Source organism: Rissa tridactyla, chromosome 8, assembly GCF_028500815.1.
Source record: "Rissa tridactyla isolate bRisTri1 chromosome 8, bRisTri1.patW.cur.20221130, whole genome shotgun sequence".
NCBI lineage: Eukaryota > Metazoa > Chordata > Aves > Charadriiformes > Laridae > Rissa > Rissa tridactyla.
This window is the reverse complement of record NC_071473.1, coordinates 26,009,647-26,027,612: the sequence shown is the minus strand read 5'-3', so window position 1 is coordinate 26,027,612 and position 17,966 is coordinate 26,009,647. Positions and strand designations below refer to the sequence as shown.

The following is a 17,966-nucleotide window of genomic DNA, read 5'->3' as shown; positions in this document are numbered from 1 at the left end:
AATTCATGTAAGAAAAAGAAAAAACAAATCCAAAAAGTATACATAAGCTGGACATGAATTTAAACTGAAATCAGATTAAACTGGAACACAGCATCTTTAGATAGAGAAAAACAGTTATTATTTGAATATGTGCTCTTTGCTGATTTGAGAACGACATTGCTTGCCAAGTGCCTTACAGTGCATAAAGTTAATTATTATAGATGACAGTGGCATTAAAAAAAAGAGGCTTGCGTGCTTCTTATTTATGGGCTTTTGCTTTCCTAACCTGATCCCTGGTTGCTGGGACAATTTCTCTGTATTCCTCCCAGTCTGCCTGTCCTTGGTTCCACTCTCTGTGGGCTGCTTTTTTCTGTTTGAGTGTGTCCAGGAGCTCCTTGTTTATCCATGCAGGCCTCCCGGTGTTTTGTCTGACTTCCTCTTTGTCTCCACACAGGAGCCTCAATCCTTGTCTTTTCCATGTCTTGTCCTTGGCCCAAATCAAGCAGTAGTGAAAAACTTGCTACTATATCCAATAAATCTCAAAAATAACATCATTTCACATGGAACGTTTCAGAGTATCTGTTCTGCCCTGGCAGGTCAACTCATTTTATGAGTCACCTGCCACAATTTATTTTGTCTTGGGGAAGCCAGAAACAACAGCTATGGCAGGAACCTGCTTTAAATGTCAATCTCATTAGGATTTAAAACAAATTACCTTAAATCAAAGTTAAATATTCTTAGCAGAAAGCATGTAAATTTTGTGTTTGTTGCAAGTCGTGCTCTAGTATCCACTTACAACAGTGAAATCAAGGTGAGTAAATAAATGAGGATAATTTTTATTTCCTATTTTTTTAGCACTTGCCTTTGAATTGCGTTGTTCTCTTTTATGAATATTTTGGGTATGATCTTAGAGAAAAAAGAAAGAAAAAAAGTAACCCAGTCGACTTGCTGGGTTATCCTGTATTTAAATTATAATACTGTCATCATGGCACATAATTTTACCTATATGAAGGTAACAATTACATAATTTTTCATTCTGCCTTGTGTTCTACCTTCTGATTTTCTCCTTGCAATATTGATAGAGACAATTTCTGAGCTGTTTTAGAATATTTTGTTTCACAAAATGCAACCTACTGTTATTGTCTAATCCTTCCAGTAGCCTTGTGCTGTACTGCTCTGATCTGTCTTGGTCTCACCAGCCAAGTGAGCTAGATGGTGACCAAAGGAACAACCCCAACAAAAGGTTTATATTCTTCACCTGCTGAGTTAATGAAATGCATGCAACCTAAAGTCAATTAAAACAAAGAGTCAGAGGTCTGGCCTAGATGTGAGTATTGGCTACAGGTTGATTATCTCGGGGATCCTTGAATCTATAAGTAACAGAGGGAGAAAATCAGTAAAAATTCCAACTACACTGTGAAAAGCAGTCAGAAAAGTAGGTTTTTGTGGATGGAAATTGAAGTTCCTGAAGCTCAGTCATGCTGTCAGATGTTTAACTTCCTAGTGTGAGAGGAAGTCATTTAGCCGGGAGGGAATTAACAAAGAAATGCTTTCATAATTGAAGTTTTAAATTGTTTCTCTTGTCGTTGAATTATAATCATGCATGGAACTGACAGAGGGAAATAAGTTCAGAACATGGGGAAGCATAAGCACGTTGATTAGCATATTTTCCCTAAGGTATAGATCCAGCAAGAGAAATACAGTGGGTTTTAAAGATCAGAGATAAATTGCTGGGCATGAAAAGAAAAAAGATTTGAAATATGAAAGTTCTTTAAGCCGAATCCATTTGACATCTTTATACTAACATAAATAGTTTCACTTTTCCTAATGTACTTTTCGAAGTATTGTTTGTTTGTCATAAAAGACCCAAATTGAAGTTGCCCACAAATGCCTCTTAATTTAGTCTGCTTATAACATTATGCTGCTAATAGACTAAAATTCAGTATCCTTTGCTTTTTTTTTTTTCGGGGGGAGAGGGAGGGAGGGCAAAGGAAACATTGCAATGAAGAATTGAGGAATGAAAATCAGGGGAGATGAGAGATGAGGATGTCTATGCATGTCACGTTTCTGATCACCTGATGTACCAGTATCACTTGTTGCCCTGTGCTAATGCCCTTTACAAGCACTGAAAGCATTCTTATTAGGTGAAAGAATAAAGTAGCAATTTCCATTCAACTTCCACACATTCCAGAAAAAATGAATACTCTGCCGATAGTACTGTCTTTTGTGTATCTGGGTGGATGAGCTGGCCTTAGGGGATCAATGATACAAAGATTAGGCCAGATCATCACTGCAAAATTACCTTCTTTCATCAAGATGAGAGCTTCCCTTAGAAACTTTCTGGAAGGCTGCTGAACAGCAGGTAGTTGGCATTTCCGCATGTGGGTTATGCATAAAGCGTGGAAAGGATATCCATTGACAATAGGATTCGTATTTATTCTCGGTTTTGAGATGTGGGTATCAGCTGAAGTATCTCTTGTGGCTTTTCCATTAGTGACTGCTATGGAAATAAATACCACCCCAGGCCTGCCTTGCTACGTGGCTTATGAGGTGCTCCTGTTGTTTATAAGAAGGGTTATAAGAAACCTTTATAGAGGAGTACTATAGCAACCTAACATTAGGATAACATTTTGAACAGCTGTGCATTTTCACATCTTAAAAGCATTCAGAATTATTGCCTACTTCTTCCAATGATTACCTTAAACAGTGGTTTTACTTATTTTTTATTAAACAAAATAAAGTTTGTTTTGATGACATAATAATTTTCTGTGCATTCAGCTCTTCCAACTCTTTCTTTTTTTCCCCACAAAGGGGAAGAACGAAAGGCTAAGCAGAAACAGAGCGAGAGTCAAGTGTCTCTTTCCCCACCATTTAACATAAAATGCCTTGATTATTTTTTTTCTTTTAAAATTTCAAGATGTATTTCAACAAGGCATTTCTTCAGTAAAATAAGCATCAAAAACTTAATCTCATTTATGGTTTAAACTATTTGCAGTAAAGATTCTTTTAATGGTATGTTTTATAGAAAGATGGTCAGCGAGACAGAAAGGATCACTGTTCAGATTGACAGACTGAGTTTCTGTAGGTATTGTAGTGAATGTACTTCTCAAATAGTTCAAAACTATTGCTCTAAAGAACGCTGTCATTTTCATGGAAAATGAAGAATTAATGCTTGAATATAGTCTTCTCAGTCTTTTTAGTGAGGGGCATCGACTTGGGAGACCCATGAGCGTGTGTGTGCTTGTGAACCCTGAGAGTCTGGGGGGGTGTGCTTGTGCTAGTGACCCCCTGTCGGTGCCCCAGAGAAGGAGGGAATGTGGCTGTCAGTGCTGATGTGTGATCTGAGTCCTGTGGGTGGACTGTACTGGGCAGTACTGGTCTATACTGGGTTCCAAGAGGAGTCCTGGGCCAGAATGGCTGGAGGAGGTGGCTGATCTTAACACCCCTTAATAATGTACAGAGAGAAAAGCATCAAGGAAAAAAATGCCATGTCAACATGCCAAGCCCAAATTGGATGTATGTGGAGAAGGATTTGTGGCATCCATGTATCTTGCTGACACAGTCCCAAAGAGCTTCACTCTAGCTCAGGGGCCATGAGTTTGAGATGCCACCTCAGTGCATGCTGAAGGCTTCTCCCAGTCAACGCAGTCTGACAGCTGCATAAACCCTTTGTGTGTTGCCCAGTGAACCATTTAAGCGAGCGCTAAGCAGTCTGACTACAAGGTAACCGTGTTAGCGTAAACCTAGCGGTTGTACTCTTTTCCCCCTGGTGAAGAATGTTATCTTGCTGAATTTTAAATATCATGAGCTGTGTGGTTTCTGAACATTTTGTGTGTCACATTCAAAGCAAAGCTGCTCCCTTTTTTGCCCTTTTGGTGCTATGCTCATGAATTATTTTTTCACCCTTCGTGTTTATAGATGTCAAAACTTGGATCTGTTGGCTTCTAATTCCATCAGGTTTTGGTTTAAATTACCATTTTAAATGAGTCAGAATAGGCCTTTGGGTTATGTGTTTGAGCAACACTGGTTGCACACTTTTTGCATGTCACCAACGCAGATGTGGACAGAATCCATAGCTGCCGCTCTACTACCACATGACACTTCCACTTTGACCTATAGTGGCCACATCTACTTACAGAAACTGTCGCTTTTTGCACTGAATTCCAAAAAGAAGCCCTGTTCTTGCTGCAAAAACATGTCTTACCTCACACCCAGCTTCCCAATTTCTCTTCTTCTCCAGGTCTGTCACTGAAGAGGAACATCACCCCTATGGCCACTTGTCCATCTGACTGCAAGGGGAAAGGATTGGACACATGCTGTAAGTCCCAGCTAAATTTAGCTAAATGGGATATTTTTGTCTTTTTACACTAGAAAAGAACTTTAGAAGTGTGCAGGCAACTAAAAAATAACACGGTTCAAATCTGTTTGCAAAATCTCAACCACTGTCACTGTCATGGAAAAGCTTTGTTTTTTATGTACTTTAGTGTGAAACATTCACAGTCACTATTGCAGTTTGCAATTACAGTGAAGAGAGGCAGAAAATAGAAGCTCAAGAACGTATTAGAGTAATGAAGTTTGAACTATTATTTGAATGGTTGTTATTTTAATAAATATTTAGTCTTCCTAGCTGCATGGGTTTCTAATCGATCTTTAACTATTATTCCTAGATATTTCTCATCAACTTCTAACTGCTGTTTTAAGGCAATGGGGGAACAGAGAGGATAATGTGCAGTGGTTGTGGGAGATTGGGACACTACACTGTTCAAACACATGTAATAAAGCATTTTTAACAGCTCTCTGCCAGAAAGGAAAAACTGAAGTTCACATCACTACCATAATTTCTTTCTCGGAGCTCAATGGTCATATGTCAGTGAACCATCACTAACAATTTAGAGTTTATATCCAGGTTAGATGAATGTAGATTGTTAAAAGCTTTTCATATTAGTTGTGTGAAAACACTTCATATTACTGAAATAAAGCCTTCTGGTTGGTTATTGGGAAGTCTCTTCAGGATTCATGAAAACTCATGGTATGTTTAGAAAAAAAAAGTCTTTATGATCCATCTATATTATTTAATACATAAGCCTCAGATGGTTTTAATAGTGATGCAGGGGTTTTTAGTTGGCTTTGATATCGTGTTACTCTCCCAATTAGCACTAGAGAATTGATCTGTTAGTATATTGTGTTCTACTGGTTTCCACACAACATGATTTATGTCATTAATTTTAGTAATTTTCCTTAATAAATAATAGAATAGTCTTACTACATGTATGCCTCAAGCATTGCTACACAATGATTTTTGTTAGGGGATGACACTTATTACCACTTTGGTGACAGCTAGGTATTGAAATATGTTTGAGGATTTAAACCATAATTAATATTTTGCTAATATATTCTAGGCTTCATGTTTTGATAGACAGAGATGTTAGCTTTGGAAATAAGAACTGATTGAAGTGCTTTGAGAAACAGGTGTTCATTCCCATTTTTATACTGATGCAACAGAAATTTCAAATGCATTCCTTGTGAAAAGCCTATAAAATTAAGTATTGTTTTCTGAATATAGGTTAGTGAATTGGCTGTCACGTTCCTCGGTCAGGAGCAAACAACTTGCATCAGTTTGCATTTTCATATTTGCTGAAAGATAAGATCTGCTATTTAATTTCTTTTTAAATGCTTATCAGTGTCTGAGAGGAAATGTGCATTTACAGGTGATCCTTTGTGACTTTGTTCAATATTTGTCAGTATTGTAATTGCATGTAAATTACTACTGGCTGATTAGTATACCTCAGTGTTGGCTGTACAATTTGCAAATACAAACATGAACACATGTGAGTTTTGATACAAGATTCCTATTCAAAATTAATGAAGGTCATCTGGAATGAGAGGAGCTACAACTTTGTAAGAGAAAAATTTCTTTATAGCTACATGGTCAAGCGTGTAAGATCTTCAAGATGCAATATACACTCACCTGCTAATAATAAACCATTATTTGTACCACTTTTACTTAAAAAAACCCAACAAAATAATTGGTAACTCCAAAAGGCAAATTCAAGTGGGAACACCTGACTGTCCTTCCTAGCAATGCATTTTGTGTGTAACTTTGTCCTGGAGTTAGCTACAGTGAAATATGTTGTACAGAAATATTTTTTTTCCTTTTATTTTTGTGCTTGAATAGAAGTGTAAGGCGCTTTAACATGTCAGTGGGACTGCTAGGTGTGTGCGTATTACTGTGGTTTTCCTCTGGAAAATGTAATCCATAAAATCTAGGTCTGTAGTATCTCTAGTCTCTTGGAGAAGTAGAAATTCTGCTTTATAAAATAGTATTTTATTTTCTTGATTTATATGCCTACTGTCTACTGTGCAGATCTTCACAGTGAAACCATATTCTAAAGTTACTTGGGAAGACAAATCCCATCACTCTGAACATCCCCCCCACCTTCTTCCTTCCTCCCCCAGCTTTTATGGCTGATCATGATGCCTTATGGAACATCCGTTGGTTGGGGTCGGCTGTCTTGGCTGTGTCCCCTCCCAACTTCTGTACCCCCCATCTCCTCACTGGTGGGGCAGTGTGAGAAGCAGAAAAGGCCTTGACTCTGTGCAAGTGCTGCTCAGCAATCACGAAAATATCCCTGTGTTCTCAGCACTGTTTTCATCACAGATCCAAAACATAGGCCCATATAAACTACTGTAAAGAAAATTAACCCCCTCCCAGCTGAAACCGGTGCAAACTGACACCTCTTTGCCTTAAAGGACTCAGGATAAAAGGTCTCATTAATGTTAGTAGGGGTAGTTATGATGTCTCAGCACTGACTTCCGACTTCGCTGGCATTACGTGGGATTTGGTAAGATTCACCTTGAGGCTTTGATGTATCTCCTAAAATTCCCAAATGTTAATGCTCCTTAGCATGAATTTGGCACCAGGGGAGTGGTCAGTCCTGAACCTCATGCTGGATGTGAACATGTTTGTGTGACTGGACTCGCTCATCATGCTTTTAAGTGCTAACAGTACAGATATCAACAAATAAAATAATCTACTGTTTAACACACGAGTCATATACTTCTTTCCACAAAGGAATTCTTTTTTTCATCTTGCATTTCTACATTTACTAATAGGATTTCTTAAATCAATCTTGATTTTTATACTGTCTTCCTGAGAGTGCATTGTAGTGTTTTAATTCACGGAGACCATTTCAAATTCCTAGCTATGGTTTCAGTGAAGGCAAGCTCAGATTGCTGTAAGGCTCTACTGATCTGCAGTCACATCCATTGACCCACTAGATTTTGGTTAAATCCAGTTTGCCTTGGAATTGCTAATTAAAGATGGTCAATATCTATAGCTTAATTTAGTCCATCATTATAGTTGCGATGAGGGTGGTGGTTACAGAGCAGGCTAATTATAAAAACATGCTGAATAACTGGCTAATTAAAGTCACTACACTTTTTGATGTTTTTCTTAATTGGTCCTGGGGGAAATAGGGAGGATGTTGAATTACTGTGCTGATTAGAAATACGTATCTGCTGCAGTTTGGATTTTATTTTGGAGATAAAGGTAGTGCCAGCTGGCGAGTTATCAGAGGATGGGAGCAATGATCCCATCATATGACCACTTTTAATAAGCAATTGTCAAGGCACATTCATTTTTTCCCCCCCCATTCAGCGAGCTAATAATGGACTTCCTCCTAAGAAGGCATAACTTTACATCTCTCCTGAGTTATTTGGGTGGGCAGTGTAAGAGGTGCCTGGAAGAAGCTAAACTAAGGAGTGCATTAAAGGATTCCTACAATCCTTCGTGATTGCAGAAGTAGAAAAGGACATCTGCAGTTGATAACTTTAAATATTTTCCCAATAAAAACACAAAATCAAACCCTAGGTATTGAGGGAGTACAATTTTTTATTCATTTCCATCTACTGTAACATTATGATGCATCAAGAGGCACCCCAAGCTGCAAAGAAACCTTGTCATTTTAGTAAAAATTGTGATGTTGGAGATATTGTGCAGTTTTTTGTTAGAAGAGCACATCCTTGTATTTCGTATTGAATGCTTTTATTCTGTGAGACACCCATTGATCAAGAATATGGAAATGGTCTTGATTTTGTAGCAGTGTGGAAAGCAAAGCTGCCTGGAATGGTAACAGCTATTTGGCAGGAGGAAGAAAGAAATGAGTTTGATTTTCCTGGTCAGATCCACACTGGAGTTGTGTGTGCGCTTCTAATGAGAAGGCATCGAGGAGAGTGACTGAAAGTGCCAATTGAGAGTGGTAAAGAGCTATATGCATTCTCGTAAGTGGGAGAGGAATCATGAGATGCATCTGGTCTGGAGCATTTAGAAAGTTGTAACCGAAAGGAAAATGAACTCAACACTAAAATCAGTGTGCTAATTAGATCTGAGCTTTATTCTGGGATTTCACATATTCTTTATTATATGCGACTTAAAATAGCATGCAATCAGGAGAGCTTAGCTCATTCTTGATACTGTGTAGAGGAATAATCATTCTGAGAATAGGCCTGTGTTGAAACTGGTGCAAGTCAACGGACAAAAATCTTAATTTAATCTTTTTTGCACCTACTTTTAGATATGTTATCTTAATGAAGTTTTATTGAAGAAGTTAAAATATCCTGGAAAAATGCATATATGAAACTATCGGTTCCTCATTTTTAAAGAGGTGTATTTATTATATTTGTTATTTACATAAATGAATATCCACATTGCCTTTACAAACCAAATAGAGCCACTTTAGGCTGCTGAAGTAGCTACAGTGTGTATGTAATAGTTCATCCAAAATCATGTGGAAGGATTTATTACCATGTATACGTCATCTAATTTTATTGCTTCTGCAACTTAATATTCGACTGTACAACTTACCTGATTTCAGTGTAATGCATTTTTATAGCTTTTGCTATAGCTGAACTAGCAGATGTGGAAGCAGCTCACCGAGAAGATACAGGGACACACTACACTGTAGGCTCCCTCCGACCCCACGATCTCACAGGAATGATTTTTAGGTGCTTCGGCTATGTGGACATCTCCCCACAATATGGACATAGCCAGTGCCTACTTAGACACCTGGAAAGATGTCTTACTGAACGGGGGGGGGAAATCACATCTTGAGATTTAGCGTTGGCAGCTGGGATAGAGGGTGGGAGAGCAATACAGCAAGTACCGGGTCATGTGTCATGTAATGATTAAGAGCTCCAGTCCACATTTTGTGACTTCCTTCTTGACTGAAATCTTTGTAATACAGGAAAGAGCTTTCTAAACATGTCCGCTTTGCTTGCACATCTTAAATTTTTGTCAATAATTATTTCTTCTGCAAGCTCCCCCTGCACTCACGTGAAGTTTAACATTTCCACCATGGTTTAAGTGTATGCTTTAGACCTCCTGTGATCTCCTGGCTTGAACTTATGCTCCCAAGATTTGTACTAAAAGATAATTGCTGATTCCTATTCCTGGCACTTTGGATTTTATAGAAATTTGCTGTGTCTCAAAAATGAAATCTCCCATCATGAAGTTTCTCTCAAAATGAAGTCCTATCATGTTCTTCTGTGGTAGCTGCAGTCATGGCCAACACCCTGGAGAGGAAACAGGAAAATTCAGAACTAAGCAAGTCAAATGACTCCTCAGTAAACTGACTTATCATTCGTCTGCAGACCAGGTAGAGAGGACTTAAAATATGCCTTCCTCGTGAGTTAAATATATATTATGAAAGAGGTATTTCTTGTGCAATAGCCCACAAAGGGTTAACTTAGGTTATTTTGAATTTGTATCAGTTAAATCATAGCTTTAGGGATTGATGTTAAGGAGTCCCAGCGTTTCTGATCAGCAGCTAATGAAAAGGATGGTGGACTTGAGTTATTGGGTCATCACCTGCTTTTTTTCCTTAGCAGGCAAACAATATTCAACCTTCTGTGTACAGAAAATGCAGTATTAATTAAAAGCCTCTAGAGTACATAGGACATTGAATTATTTTTTTTATGACTGTATTTCAGAAAACTGGATTGGAAATGCTTTGATTTAATTTTGAACTAATTGAAAAAGCTTATTTTCTTAGATGAAAAAATCCAAAACATAGCCTTAATTGAATGCATATTTGCTCAGAACTACACTTTCTAACATGAGCAACTAAGATTAGAATTCAATGGTGCTCGATTTGCAATTTAATATAAGACCTTTAGGAATCCTGACAGTTTGCTCCAGGGAATAAAATATCAGTTGCCACTTTAAGAGATAAAATTTTCTACTATTATCATCACAACATTTATGCAGCTGTGACTAAAAGTGTCAGAATAACTCTTTGCCTTAAATAAATGGCATGGTCAACAACCTTCTGATAGCTGATAAAAACTTCATGTCAAGTGATTTCAATGACCAAGCAGAAGGTAACATGGCAGCCTGCAATAAATATAGGACCCCCATGCAATAGCTCACGCAAGCATCGATGGACTTACTGCTCCTCCAAAAGTTCCTTCAGCATAATTTAATGAAGAAAAAGATACTGCCTCCCAGATGTTCAACCAGCACAAAACATACTGCTTTAATGTCAAATATAGGTATTTGTCTGATGGTGGAGATACAGGAGCTGTCTATAAAGCAGTTTTCCATTACATCATCTTACATTACCATTCATTTTCAGACCCTACTGTTGTGATAATTGCCCTGCAGTTTTTTTACAGTGAATGGCCCGTAGGGAAGACAACAATGGATGGAGAAAGAAGCAAAGCTGTACTGGAAAAACACAACCCAGCCATGTGAATAGCAATGTTAGGAAGCAGAAAGAAAGCACATTTCTTTGGGGATCATCAGTGAAGTTGTGACACAAAGTGTAGACTAATCTGCATTAGTAACTAATGCTACTAAAAACAATCATGAATTGACTTCAAATTGAGTAGATATTGTGGCAAAAGCAGAATTCTGAGAACACTACTCGTCTCTGAGTGATCTGACCCTGCTTCCGCAGGACAGCCATCATCCCTGGGTTTCATTTGTGAAACCCAGAGTTAGGACGGATTTAAAACATACACATAACCACGAAGAGTGAGACAATTCCTCCTTAGGAATTAGGGACTTGAGTGAATTTATAATGTTGAATTATTTGCAGGCATTGAATTATTGGAAAGCAGGTTTGTTAATGAATCCCATCTCCAGTTTTGTGATGAAATAGAACAGTAAATTGCATAAGCTTCAGCAACAAGAACTTTGATTGAAGTTATAGAAGCTGTTGCAATAGCTGGCAGATGCTGCTCATGCCTGAGATATCAAAGGACAAGATCCGGTAAACTGAGAAGATGGATCCCAGAAGCACAATGTGCATAGGCATCACATCTCACTGGTTTAGTGAGCCTTTTTTAAGAAAAAGGTACCCATCAGCAGGACCCATTTCTCCAGCAGTAAGGCCAGACAAAAGAAAATAAATTGTTGTCTACCCTTCATAGCTTCAGGGTGAGAAAGACCCAAATGTTCTGTTTTCAGCAAGGGTGCAGCAATGGTAAACTATTTCAAGATTAAGCCATCATTTTTCTTTTTAATGGCCTATGAAGAAAAGCTCCTTTTCTATTTTTCCTCTACAATTTCACATGCTTTATTAAACGTTGCAAATTGGAGTTTGCCTTGTTGTTTTAAGATTGTTTGCAAATGTATTCCTTCTCTCCCAGACTCGCTCAGGCAGGGGCAATTTTCTGCCTATCTTACAATTCCCACACTCCCATAGGGAGCAAAGAACCGTTTGTCAAAGCCTGCAAAAGGAGACAAATGATCTGTGCTCTAGTCTAATAACCCTCCTGAAGAAGACAAATGTGTGAATTGCAAAAGTTTCACCTGCAAAATCCCCACTGATATACTAATTAAGAACTAGATCTCTTCAACCACTGCAAAAAAAAAAAAAAAAAAAAAAAAAAGAAACCTGTCCACTGAGAAAGACTGGGGAAAAAAGAATATAATGGCTGAGAAGTGCCTCAAAGTTGTCTCAGAATCCTTGGCTGAGGCAGGATTATACACAAGCACAGTGCATTTTAAACCAGATTCTTAAGGATTTATTGATATTTGGAGGATCTGTAAACTGCATATAGTTTTCCATATGTAATCTGTCTCTGCCCTGTTTTCCTGTCTTACAGCTCTTATTTGGTAAACAAGACTCCACATGATTTTTTTTTTCTTTTTTTTTGCTGATGTCCCCTGTCTCAAAGTTTTCTTTCCAGGTAGGAAGGGTTGCGTGTAAAAAGTTATTCATACCTACTACATTTTAAACTGCTAAAATTTTACCATAGTAGCTGCCACCTTTTATCCTGTGTACCTCACCCCAAACCATTGAAGTCACAACAGTAACCTGTGTTTTACGTGGCTGATCATTAACAACCCAGTTCAAAATATGAAAAGGTAACAGATGAAACTGGTAAACCATTTTTTCTACTTTACCATATAGCTCCCTCTATACTTTTAGAGAACAATTTTCACATTGGCATCGATTTTGTTTCTAGAAAAATTTATAAACAAACTACTGTGTACCAGAAGTTTCCCTTATATTTTGCCCAGCTGCTGAGTTTTAGTCTATCTCCAATAATTCTGAAACACTTTGAAGTAACTCATTAATTTCCTTAATGCTTTTGAAAATGACTTCTTTACCAGCAGTAAACTCTTCGTGAAAATGCTACGTGTGACACGTGAATACCACAGTCTTGTTAAATGAGATTCAATCATCTTTATCTTGAGCAACGTTACTTTCTGATTTTCAAATACTTAACGGTGTTGAATTTTTATTTTTTTTTTTTAATTCTAAGTACCTCATCCTGCCTCTTCCTTATCTGTAAAATGTGTGGCATATCAATATATTTCAAAGGTTTGTGGGGATAATAATCTCAAGATTATGAGTTGTTTAAATCCTACAGCAGTGCAGACTTTACCATGACCTAGCAGAATGGATCAAATAAGCAATTGTTTTCCCATAATAATTCCATTTATTTTAATAACTAAGTTGTTGCTTGAGTCTTCCTATAGAGAGAAAAGAAATGGACACAAAAAAATATGTCCACAAGTGCAAATCAGTTTATTATAAGGGAGCTCTCTGGAAATTTTGATATTGAGAGATTACCTGAGTGGCATAAATATCTAAGGAGCTTCATACACTCATACAAGACAGCACTCATTTTGACTCCGAGCAGGCAAAATGTTATTCATAGCGATACTAGGAAATTCGTATAGTACATTAGCTCCCAGAAGGTTTTTGCAGTATCGAGACTTCTCCTTGTCTGTACAAACACACCACCACTCACCCTGGATGCTTACGGTAACAGCTGAAAAACATCACCATTACACGAAGTGCTTTCCCCTTATGTGATACAACTATTCTTTTTTATTCCTATTATGAGTATGATAAAAGGCCTCAGTCAGGATGCATTAGCGTGCTAGAAAGGCATGATATTATAGCTCAGGCAGTTGCAGTTTTTCTCAGGCGAATAAGCGAAATCGTATTTTGTTGTAGCAGCACAGTTAGTTCTATGGCTGGGGGAGAAAAAAAAATGGTGCTGGAGTCTGCGAGTGAGTCATTACCACTCCTTATGCGCCATCTGTCTATTAGCAGTAACAGCAGAAAAGAAAAGGCTGAGCAAGTAAGAAAAAAGAAGTATATTATTTGTGTTGGAATGGTTAATTCCCTGGCTTATAGAAAAGAGGCAGTTTGCTCTTTCCCACTCCACTGACAGTCTGCTTAACATTTAGGCTGTTGTCTAATGATCTTAAGTCTTGAGCTGGCATACCTGACCTCAGAGCGGCCCTTAGCCTCAGTTAAGACAACAAGGGCAACAAGTGATGGCCCAGAAGGGCATCAAAGGCATCGAACCAACACGTGCTGGTGGCAAAAAATGCCTGGCACCAGTATGACGTGATGGCTGTCTAAAACCAACAGACAACAGAAACTCACAAAGTGCTACAAAGGCATGTTTCTGTAAGTGATAAATTGCACATTGAAGCAAACAAGCAGCAGAATGCTCCTTTAACTGTCAGAGTAACCAATGCTGTTGGGCAGTTTCTGTCTGGGCTCATGGTATAAATAGATTTATTTTGGGTCTGTAACAGTGTGAGTTTTTCTTTCCTTCCAATCAAACCTGTGATGCTGTAGGACACAGCCACAGGTTCCCGGTGGAACGTGGACAGTACCTGGCCTCTTGCTGTTTCAGATCCACTTGACAACTTGAATGCAATTCAGAGGGAGCCTAAATGCAAGGAACATTTCCTTAATGATTATATTCTAGATTGTTGTGCCTAGATTGTATCTAGATTGTTGTCTAGACACTTCACTACAAGAATGCCTTTCCATGCAAACAGTCCAGTTTTAAACTAGAATAATTAGTCTGAATTAAATGTCTACCATGTGGAAACTTAACATGCAGGAAAGATACTATTTTAAGGATATCAGGGGAAAAAAAAGAGTACTCATCATTATAAGTCTACTTAACTAAGTTTTCCACGTGATGTCCCCATATAGCAGTCACAAAAGTAGATAAAGTTCTTCGTCTCTTCCCACTTGCTCCTGGCTTCATTGCTGCTTGGTTGTACCTGGGGACCTCAATAGGTACATGCGTAGGTGATATATTCGCACAGAGCGTGTATCTGGCTAGGTAGTTATTTGCTGCTGCAAGAAAGAGCCTGCATGACATATCTGCTTTAGGGCACTCTCGGAGGCTGCTGAAAGTTCATTGCTACCTGCTGTCGGTGGGACACTCCAGTCAGGATGCCTGCCCTTGGAGAAGCCGCGGAGCCCGTGTGTAATTACTCCTGGGAGCGTGCTGGAAGCATCAGCCCATTTACTCACTGCACCAGTGCTTCCTATAAATATATTTATAACCCTGGCATGCCTGCCTTACCGTAATCTCAAGGGTTTGTCTGGTTCAGAGAAAGCCATAATGGGAACTGTAAACTTTTATGCTTGCCCTCTCTAGAAATTGTGTTGAAACTTTTATAGCAGAGATTTTTCACCTTTTGCTTGTTTCTCCTGAAATCTTACTCACAAAGCTGTTCTATAAAGAATTTTAAATAGTGTGAGCTGTACCCAACCAGGTTTATTGGCTTGTTGTCTAGACACTTCCCCACAAGAGCTCCGTTGTCACAGTCTGAGTGCTATGTTCACTATAATAACATTGATGACTATTTTTTGCTTATCCTAATTACATTTGTGTTGAAGACAGTAGAATACTGCTTAAGCAAATCCTTTCTTTTTGCAAAGATGTCATACTTTCTTTATAAATGTGCCAAAGAAAGGAGAATGGGAGAGACAAAACAGAAGCACTCTAGAGGTGTTGATGTTATTAATATTTTGTCAGGCTTGTGCCTGGTTTTAGTAACTGGAGCAATTATTATTGTCATGCAAAACTTCTCTGGCTGACTTCCCAAAACTACTGCTGAAAAGTTAAAACTATTTCATGAACATTGAAAAAGTGTATGTAAAATGTGCTTCCCACTATATAAGAAAAGCGGAGATGCACAGTTAATAGACAGCTTGCACAACCTCCTGTGACCTTACTGAGGAAGATACCTTGAGAAATGTTCATAATTGTCCATTTGTCAAGAGTTATCAAGTGATGTCTAACTATAGTCTTCTGCATACACAGCAGCTGCACTTGTGTAATCGTTTTTGGTAAGGGACACTGTTTAAGAACGCCACAAGGGCTATTTCACCTTTGCAGCAGTTCTCAAGGGAACACATCATTAATATTTATAAAGTCTATGCAAATCCTCACTTGACAACCAAGGCCGTTTACACAGATATAATATCATGGTCCTGCAATAGAAAAGGAAACTATTTCCTACATCCCTCATTAAATTCTGGAAGCTGGCTTCTCTTCTACTGCCTTTTTCTCCCTGAAGACCCCTGAGCAAACCGAAGTGGCTGGGAATTGTTCAGGCTCTCTTTGCAGTTACAGAGGGTATGTCATCCAAGTAGTGAGCCACATGGCCGTGTGACTCCGGTGACCATAACCAACTGTCATGCATAGCCCACAGGATGAAATTTGTTCACACACGCAGTTGATGAATATACCTGTCACTGTAATAAATAGTTGAGCCAAGACCTAGTGGGAAAGCAGGAGGAAGTACATGGTCTTTATTCCAACTCCTAAACAGAATTATTGGCTCTTTAAATCCAACAGTTTAGCCAAGCAATAAACCAAAGAGAAAAATAAAATGTACAGCCTTATTAAATTCTACTTACAGCTACCTGATACCAAACTAAATGTGAAAATAGTGCCTACTGTGTTTTTTCCTTTAACACGGATGGGAAACACTTTCTTATCTTGTATGCACCCATGCAAAGGCAATCAGAACAGCCGCCTCTCCGAGTTGGGATCACTCAGATTTTGAGATCTCACGAAAGAAAAAGAGTGATGTGGGAAGGCAAAGCTTGTACCGTGTCTTGCCCCTTTCTGCCTTGGTTCAGTGGAGACAGGAATGTGAACCATCATTATAAATGGGTCATAGCATCTATTAACCAAACCAGGAGAGATGAGTCTTTAGGGGGTTTTTTTTTCTTTTTTCCTTTTTTTTTTTTTACTGCCCAACATACCTCTTCTCTCTGGTAAATCACATAATCTGGCACAGAGATTTAGAGTCTCTGTGACATGCTCCATTTGGGCTTTCTCCCCTGCCAAGGCATATAACAAGAGAATGAAATGTTCCTTTTCTGCCCTGCTGAAATCACGCTCTCCAGCCTGTTATGAATTAGATTCACAGTCTGAGTATCTCCCTCTGTGATCAGCTTTCATTACTAATAACCACCTCATTCTGCCTTGCAAGTCAGAAGCAAGAGCTTCTGACTCGGTTCAGACATTTCAAACAGAGAAGCACACAAAGACTTCTAATTAGTGCCCAGATGTTCTACCGTGCCCTAGCTAGAAATTAGTGTAAATGCAGGCTGCAGAGGCTGTTAAAAACCCAATCAAAGACACCGACTGATCTGGTCAGTGACCGGCTGTTTTTTTGCTGCCACAACACGGGGGCGGGTGGGTGCAATCTGTAGCTTTTCTCTGTTTTAGTGTATAATGTTGCCTAAAACTCAAGTTTCTCAAAATTGTTTTCAGTCCAGGTACTCTGTTTATCAGCTCCTAGGTTGTTTTTTCTTTTCTGTTGCTCCCTGACCTTACCTTTGGCTTCTGTATCAATGATGTGCATATCCTTGTCCTGCCGTTCCCTGTGCCTTGTTCTGAGTTCCCTTTCATTTTGAGGTATATTTTTCCAGAATCAACTTGTCATACTCTTTCTCAGTCCTTACCTCTGCTACAGAAGTTTAAATACTCTTCCTCCTCTACTCCTGCACCCCTGAATTATTTTTAAAGCAGAAAAAGCTGGGGAAAGATGATATATTTCAAATGGAGCAAGTAGTAGATGCCTATATATATGTAAAAATGATACTCTTGTATTTGCTTTTATGTGTGGCTGGTCATTTCCGAGTGAAGGTTGCTCAGAAAGGACAATGAAAGCCTCTCTGTCTGCAGTATGCCATTCACTAGTTTGTGTATCTCCATCATAAGCGCTTTCATGCACAACTTCCCTAAATTAAATAGGTCGTATTGCGTAGTGATTTATAACCTGGAGAAACATTTGATTTCAAAGGGACAGCACAGGGTATAAATCAAAGAATGAATTTGACCCACCAATCTCCCTCAAAAGATAGACTTTCAGAGCTCCTGTTCTTTATTTCTGATACGTTCTTTTCAAGATGGAGAGATAAAACTGAGCATGTGGTTCAAGGTGAGCTCACACACTGACTTACAGAATGGCCTTACTGCGTTTTCAAAAGTATTCTCTATTCTCTCCTTAGCACATTGTAACGTCTTGTTTGGTTTTTAATCATTACTGAACACCGGGCAAAGATTTTCACCGAGCTGTTCACAATGATAGCCAGGATGGTTTTCCCTGAGTACTTACAGTTAATTTAGATCCCATCAATGTATCAATTGTTCCTTCCAGTGTGCCTTACCTTGCAGCTGTCACAATGAATTTCATT

General features: G+C 38.6%; 1 long non-coding RNA gene across 7 annotated transcripts in view; it reads left to right on the top strand.

Annotated features, from left to right (window-relative positions):
* LOC128914114 (uncharacterized) overlaps positions 1-17,966 on the top strand; it is a 51,983-nt gene that overhangs the window by 13,587 nt on the left and 20,430 nt on the right. For all 7 annotated transcript variants that reach the window (XR_008468189.1, XR_008468188.1, XR_008468190.1 and 4 more), the window contains exon 2: positions 4,220-4,297. This is a non-coding gene — a long non-coding RNA (uncharacterized LOC128914114). The remainder of the gene's footprint in view (positions 1-4,219; positions 4,298-17,966) is intronic.